Here is a 7,387-nt window from a genome sequence, read left to right as displayed (position 1 = left end):
GGGGTCAGATATTAGGTATCTCACAACAAGCAGATGAGAGTTTGTTCGAGGTCTGGGAGAGATTCAAGGATTTGCAAAGAGAGTGCCCGCACCATGGTTCGGAAGATTGGTTCTTGATTCAGCAGTTTTATAATGGTCTGGGCAATGAGTCTAGATGTTTGTTAGATTCGGCTGCCAGTGGGAGGTTCATGCAACTTGAGGTGCCTAGAGCTATGGAAGTGATTGAGGAGATAGCCATTCACAATGCCCAGTATGGGAATCCTAGAGGTCTATCTAATAGGGGTGGTAAGCATGATTTAAATTCTATTGAACAATTAACTGCCCAATTGACTGTTTTACACTATAAGTTTGATAATATGCAAGCAGCCAATGCTCAATCTGCCCAACCTGCTAGTGTAGCTTCTATGAGTGCCCAACCTGCTACTGTTTGTGAAAGTTGTGGAATGTCTGGTCATTATGCACAGGAATGTAGGAGCTCTGTTGAACAATGTAACGCATTTCAATCCTACAAACAAAATAACCCATTCTCCAACTCTTACAATGAGGGCTACAAAAACAACCCTCTACTATCCTATAGGAGCAACAATATCCAGAACCCTCACCAAGTCCAACATCCACCACAACAACCATACCAACCCCCACATCAACAATCCTACCAACCACGGAACAACTACAACCAACAGTCTAGTGGACCACCTGGGTTCCCTAGACAACACACATCACCTCCACCACCACAACCTCAAGCCACACAGCCTGACCCTATGCTAGTAGAGATGAGAAACATGATGCTTCAAATGCAAAAATCTCTAAGTGAAAAGGATGCAAAGTTCGATGCTCTTACTGCTCACAACAAGATCATTGATACACAGTTGGCACAGATGGCTACTACTATTGCAGGGAGGCCACCAGGCCAATTTCCTTCACAGCCCGAAAATAGGGAGACTGCTAATGCAATTACATTGAGGAGTGGTAGGGATTATGATGGTCCTTCTATGCCGGTTGAGGTTGATTCTGGGGTGTCTGCTAGTGGTCTGGTCAGTGAGGAAATCCCAAAGATAGTTATGGATGGTAAGGAAGCTGAAAAGGTAGTCAATGAGAATGAGGCTACAACTGAGGTTAAGAAGGGGATAGATATTCAAGTACCACCTATTGCACTCCCCTTCCCAAACCGGCAACTCAAGAATAAGCTAGGCAAGCAGTTTGGCAGATTCTTGGAAGTGGTCAAAAATTTGCAGGTAACGGTTCCCTTTACTGAATTAATTTTACAAGTTCCTGCTTATGCTAAATTCATGAAAGATATTTTGACCAGGAAACGTGCTTTTTGTGAGGTAGAGACTGTAGCTTTTACTGAAGAATGTAGTGCTTATTTGCAAAACAAGTCTCCACCTAAACTTAAAGACCCCGTGAGTTTTTCCATCCCATGTAACATTGGCACTGTATTTATTGATAAAGCTTTATGTGATTTAGGTGCTAGTGTGTCAGTCATGCCTTTTTCTGTCTGTACTAAATTGAATATGGGTGAGCTTAAGGTTACCAATATCACTCTACAAATGGCCGACCGTTCTGTCAAATACCCCTTAGGTGTTTTAGAGGACGTCCCTGTTAGAGTAGGTAAATTCTATATACCTATAGACTTTGTAGTACTAGACATGCAGGAGGATTCTCAAATTCCCATAATCTTAGGTAGACCCTTCCTTCACACGGCGGGGGAGGTCATTGATGTTAAAAGTGGGAAATTGAGTTTGTCTGTTGGGGATGATAAGGTGACTTTTAATCTGAATAGTGCCTTAAAAAGTCCCATGCTAGAGGAAGAACAATGCTATCGTATAGATGTAGTTGATTTTGTTACTCGTGATAACGTCTCCTAAGTTCTCGAAAGAGATCCCTTGGAGGCAGTGCTTTGTTGTGAGTCTTCTGCAGGTGATAGAAGTTCTTGGAGTGCTGAAGTGGATGCTCTGGAGTTGGCTCTTAATGGTGGAGAATCTGAGCTGGAGAGCACCAAATTAAAGAGGTTAGTTCGGCCGGTTTGTCCTGTTAAAGAGGTAAAGAAACCCGAACTTAAGCCTCTTCCTGCTAACCTTAAATATGCGTTTTTAGATGATGAACAACTTTGCCCTGTGATCGTCAGTACTGCACTTGATGCAGACCAGTTATCCCAACTTCTTATTGTGTTGAAAAGGCACAAAAAGGCCATTGGGTATAGTATTGATGATTTAAAGGGTATTAGCCCTGACTTTTGTATGCATAGGATACATCTAGATGAAAATCATAAACCATGCATCCAACCCCAGCGTCGTTTGAACCCTGTCATGCAAGATGTTGTAAAAGCTGAAGTTATGAAATTGCTTGATGCGGGTATTGTATATGCTGTGTCTGATTCTAAGTGGGTGAGTCCTGTTCAGGTAGTGCCTAAGAAAGGGGGGACAACTGTGGTGAGAAATGAAAAAATAAGTTGATACCAACTAGGGTAGTCACAGGTTGGCGCATGTGCATTGATTATAGGCGTCTTAATGTTGCTACTAAAAAGGACCATTTTCCCCTTCCCTTCATTGATCAAATGTTAGAAAGGCTAGCCTGTCACAATTTTTTCTGTTATCTGGATGGTTATTCTGATTTCTTTCAAATTCCCATACATCCAGACGACCAGAAAAAGACCACCTTCACCTGTCCCTATGGTACCTTTGCATATCGTAGGATGCCTTTTGGTCTGTGTAATGCACCCGCTACTTTCCAACGTTGCATGATGAGTATCTTTTCTGATTTTATTGAGTCTATCATGGAAGTGTTTATGGATGATTTTAGTGTCTATGGTACTTCTTTTGATTCTTGCTTGCTAAATCTGACTAAAGTCTTGAAAAGATGTGAAGAGTGTAATTTAGTCTTGAACTGGGAAAAGTGTCATTTCATGGTTACTGAAGGGGTGGTCTTGGGACATTTGATATCTGATAAGGGAATTCAGGTGGATCGAGCTAAGGTCCAAGTGATTGAACAATTGCCCCCTCCAGTTAATGTGAAGGGTGTTAGAAGTTTTCTTGGTCATGCGGGATTTTATCGCCGCTTTATCAAGGATTTTTCTAAAATTGTTAAACCACTTACCCAACTCCTCCTCAAAGATGCCCCGTTTGTGTTTACTAATGCTTATCTCGAGGCCTTTGACAGGATTAAACAGGCACTGATTTCGGCTCCCATCATTCGTTCTCCCGAATGGGATCTTCCGTTCGAGATAATGTGTGATGCAAGTGATTATGCAGTTGGGGCAGTTTTAGGTCAGAGAAGGGAAAAGGTTTTGCATGCCATCTACTATGCAAGTAAGACCTTAGATGAAGCTCAAGTTAATTATGCTACTACTAAGAAGGAGCTTCTAGCCATAGTCTATGCCTTGGACAAGTTTCGCACCTATCTGATTGGATCCAAGGTGATAGTCTATACTGACCATGCGGCCCTTAAGTATCTGCTCTCTAAGAAGGAAGCCAAGCCTAGGCTTATTCGATGGATACTACTGCTACAGGAGTTTGATCTAGAGATCCGCGACAAGAAAGGGGCTGAGAATGTGGTTGCAGATCACTTGTCTAGATTGAGGTATGATGATGGTAAGGGATCTACACCGATTGATGATTCATTTCCGGATGATCATTTACTTGCACTTGCCAGTCAATCACCATGGTTCGCAGATTTTGCTAACTACATTGTGGGGGGAATTCTTCCGGCCGATCTTACATATCAACAAAAGAAGAAATTCCTACATGATGTCCGGTTCTACGTTTGGGACGACCCTTATTTGTTTCGTGAGACTGCTGAAGGGTTGTACAAGCGTTGTATTCCAGAATGGGAAGTTCAAGGTGTTATCAGTAGGTGTCATTCTTCACCTTATGGTGGTCACCACGGACCGTCTAAAACAAACGCTAAGCTGTCACAATGTGGTTTTTACTGGCCTACTATGTTCAAGGATGCACAGGCTTTTATTGTGGCTTGTGATGCGTTCTAGAGGGTCGGCACTATTTCGAGGAGGTATGAGATGCCACAGAACGGGATCCTTGAGGTGGAAGTTTTCGATGTGTGGGGAATCGACTACATGGGACCATTCCCATCATCCAAGGGTAATCTGTATATCCTTGTTGTTGTAGATTATGTGTCCAAGTGGGTGGAAGTCGTTGCCTCACCTACTAATGATGCCAAGACGGTCATTTCTCTGTTCAAGAAAGTTATCTTTCCAAGATTTGGGGTTTCGCGAGCTTTGATTAGTGATGGAGGGTCACACTTCCATGAGAGGCATCTGGATGCGCTCCTGCGCAAGTATGGGGTTTATCACCGCACTGGGCTAGCCTATCACCCTCAGACAAGTAGGCAAGTTGAGGTCTCTAACCGAGAGATCAGATCTATCCTTGAGAAAGTGGTGGCGAAGTCTAGGAAGGATTGGAGCGATAAGCTGGATGATACTCTATGGGCATAAAGAACCGCCTTTAAGACACCCATTGGTACTTCCCCCTAGCTGTGAGGGGGTCGAAAAAGCGCGAGGCTAATGCGTGACCTTGTCCCTCGTGGGTGTGACGATTCTTTTTATTCAATTAAGTGTAATTGGATTTCCTGTGAGTATACACCCAATTGACTAGTAATATAGGAGTCGCCATTCAGTTATTAACAACAATGAGAAAAACTGACAAAACCCGGTTATCGTGACATAAAGGGAGTGCAATTATGTTTGACCACGACGGCCGTAGGTTCCCTTGTGATCCCTGGTGTGGGGATCTCTCAATATACACCCGCAAGGTAGAGATTGAGGGTTCGGGGGACTGTAACTACCGAGAGGAGTAATTCGCTCGTCGATAACTCCAGAGGCAGGATATCCTTACTAGCTCAGCATAAATAATTGAAGGGACATGCGTTAACTATTAAACTAATCTGAGTTGATTTTAGCAATATGCAACATATAATACTAATTCGATCGTGATTATCTGATTTAAATAACATTAAGGGACCTAGCATGATAATCCGATTTCCCAAAAATATTATATTTGTTAGGCGTGATAGAACAATCATATTAGGTTAGTTTAACAGTTCATAAAAAGGGCGAGGAAAGCAGTTAAATCATCGAAAAGGGACACGTTACGACGCACCCTTGAGAGGTGCGTCACGGTTCTCAGAAAACTAACCACTTTGACTTTGCTATTTCTCCTTTTTATTTAACGAATCTCAATTATGGGACAGGATACGTTCTGTTCGATTTATGGATCGATTGCGACAGAACGCGTGAACAGTTTCGCAGCGAGAGGCTTAGGCTAAGGGGTTTAGAGTCAATACTCAGAATATATGATTTGTTGTTGTGTCGTTTCACGTCGAAACTAGGGGCCTATTTATAGGAAAAAGTGGCGTAGAAATATAGTTTTTCAGGAATTTGAATACGAAACGGATTAGGAAAATAATCCGTCCCAGGTATTTTCGGCGCCCAGCTCTGGGTGCTGGAATTTTCGGCGCCCAGGGCTGGGCGTTGAAAATAAGGTCTGGCAGAATTCTTTGGTCAGATTCGGATTCCTGAAATTCGTAGAGTTTGAGATTAACTCGAGTCTTTTAGCGCGTATCAATTTTATGAAGGAATGCGTCTGGGCCCGTTACGAACTCTAGGCTCGTTAGGATTTTAATTAATACTTAACTCTTATTTCCGAATCATATTAGGAATAGGATTCTTGCAGTTTTCTATCTCATTTAGGATTTATGTTGTAGTGCAACACCTAATTCTGACAGGTTTCTATCTTTTATGATTTGCCACTTATAGAAGCTACTTTTTACGGCAGTTACTATTTTTAGCAGGTTTCCATAAATAGCAGGTTTCGGGTGAAATGAAATGGGGAATCGAGATTCGTTTATTTTATAGGAGATGCGTTGTCAAGTGGAGTTTTTATGCTTTCATCATCGAACCTTTCCCTTGCGGGAACGGGGACAAAAGTAGGTGTCTACAGGTAGCCCCCACTTTGACTGAGTCTTGGAGTAAGACGATGGTCAAAGTATTAGACGGAATGCGTCACACAAGCCATGGTGTATGTGACCTGTTTTGCGAGGGTCTCACGAGCCCCCGAGTGATAACATTTGACTTAAGGGTCATCACTTGAAGTGTCGACATATCCCTCACGTGTCATTGGGATTTGTCAACTGATAGTATAGAAACTTCCTCACTTTGTCATTGGAAGGATCTAAAGGTGCGTAGAAACTCCCTCACTTTGTCATTGGGAGTAGCTACAGAGTTTTTCGAAATCAAAGCTATAAAGTGTAATTGGGCCTGGCCAAGCCCAATCACGAGGTAAAACATTTTTAAAGATTCTCATTTTCAGGGCTAGCTAAACGAGAAAACCCCCTTGTTTTTATAGGACGTAAAACGAAGGAAAATCCAGCACATCGTTCTTTTTTGGAAAAACGAAAAACCAATCCTTTAATTTTTGGAAAAAGGGAAAACCAATCCTTTAATTTTTGGAAAAAGGGAAAACCAATCCTTTAATTTTCGGAAAAAGGGAAAACCGATCCTTTAATTTTCGGAAAAAGGGAAAACCGATCCTTTAATTTTCGGAAAAAGGGAAAACCGATAAAAGTTATCGCTGCAGCGACTAAGGACCTGCGCTGTTAGTGACGCAGACCCCGCCCGCTGAAGGTGGGCGAGCCTGTCCGCTGAGGGTGGACCCCCCATCCGATAGAAGTGGACGAATCTGTTTTGATGTTTTTGAAAATAAGGACCTACGCGGTTTGTGACGTAGACCCCGCCGGCTGAAGATGGCGAGCCTGTTTTATTTTGTAGATTTTATTTTCTTTTCATTTTCGAAAACTGAGGACCTGCGCGGCTAGTGACGCAGACCCCGCCCGCTGAGGGTGGGCGAGCCCATTTTGAATTTCTTATTTTGCCTATGTAGAAGGGCTTTTGTGATTACAACCTGTTGGTGGGTCGTAATATTTCCTGATTAGATGTGTCCTATAAGTGGGTCCACACTGTGTATATTTTTGTTTAACAATATATTTTTTTGAGATATCCAAACATGATATGGTGTATGGCGCAGTCTGGGAATGTGATTTTGATCGCGCGCTCCTCGTTGAAGTCTATTTTTTCGCGAGCCCCCAAGCACTAGGGCTCGTTGGTTGTTTTTCGCATCTTGTAGCCATGTTTGGGGTCATGCTCGTATGTGCGAGCGACCTTCTATAGTAGTGTGCTACTCTTAACAAAGCCGTGAGGTGCGACTTTCAGTGAAGAAATCGGCAATTTTCAAGCCAAATATGGCAGGGCCCAATAGAAGTTAGGGCCTTTTGAGCCTGGATTCATTTTCGGCGCCCAGGCCTGGGCGTTGAAATAATTCACGCCCAGGTGGGGCGTTGAAAGTGTTGTTTGGGCTGGTCTTTTGATGACACAGTC

The 7,387-nt window shown here is 42.9% G+C and overlaps 1 pseudogene; it reads right to left on the bottom strand.

Annotated features, from left to right (window-relative positions):
- LOC130470938 (uncharacterized) lies at positions 1-100 on the bottom strand (annotated as a pseudogene).
- Positions 101-7,387: the final 7,287 nt, after the last annotated feature.

The sequence above is a fragment of the Spinacia oleracea genome, chromosome 3 (genome assembly GCF_020520425.1).
Source record: "Spinacia oleracea cultivar Varoflay chromosome 3, BTI_SOV_V1, whole genome shotgun sequence".
Taxonomy (NCBI): domain Eukaryota; kingdom Viridiplantae; phylum Streptophyta; class Magnoliopsida; order Caryophyllales; family Amaranthaceae; genus Spinacia; species Spinacia oleracea.
This window is presented reverse-complemented; position numbering and strand designations above follow the sequence as displayed.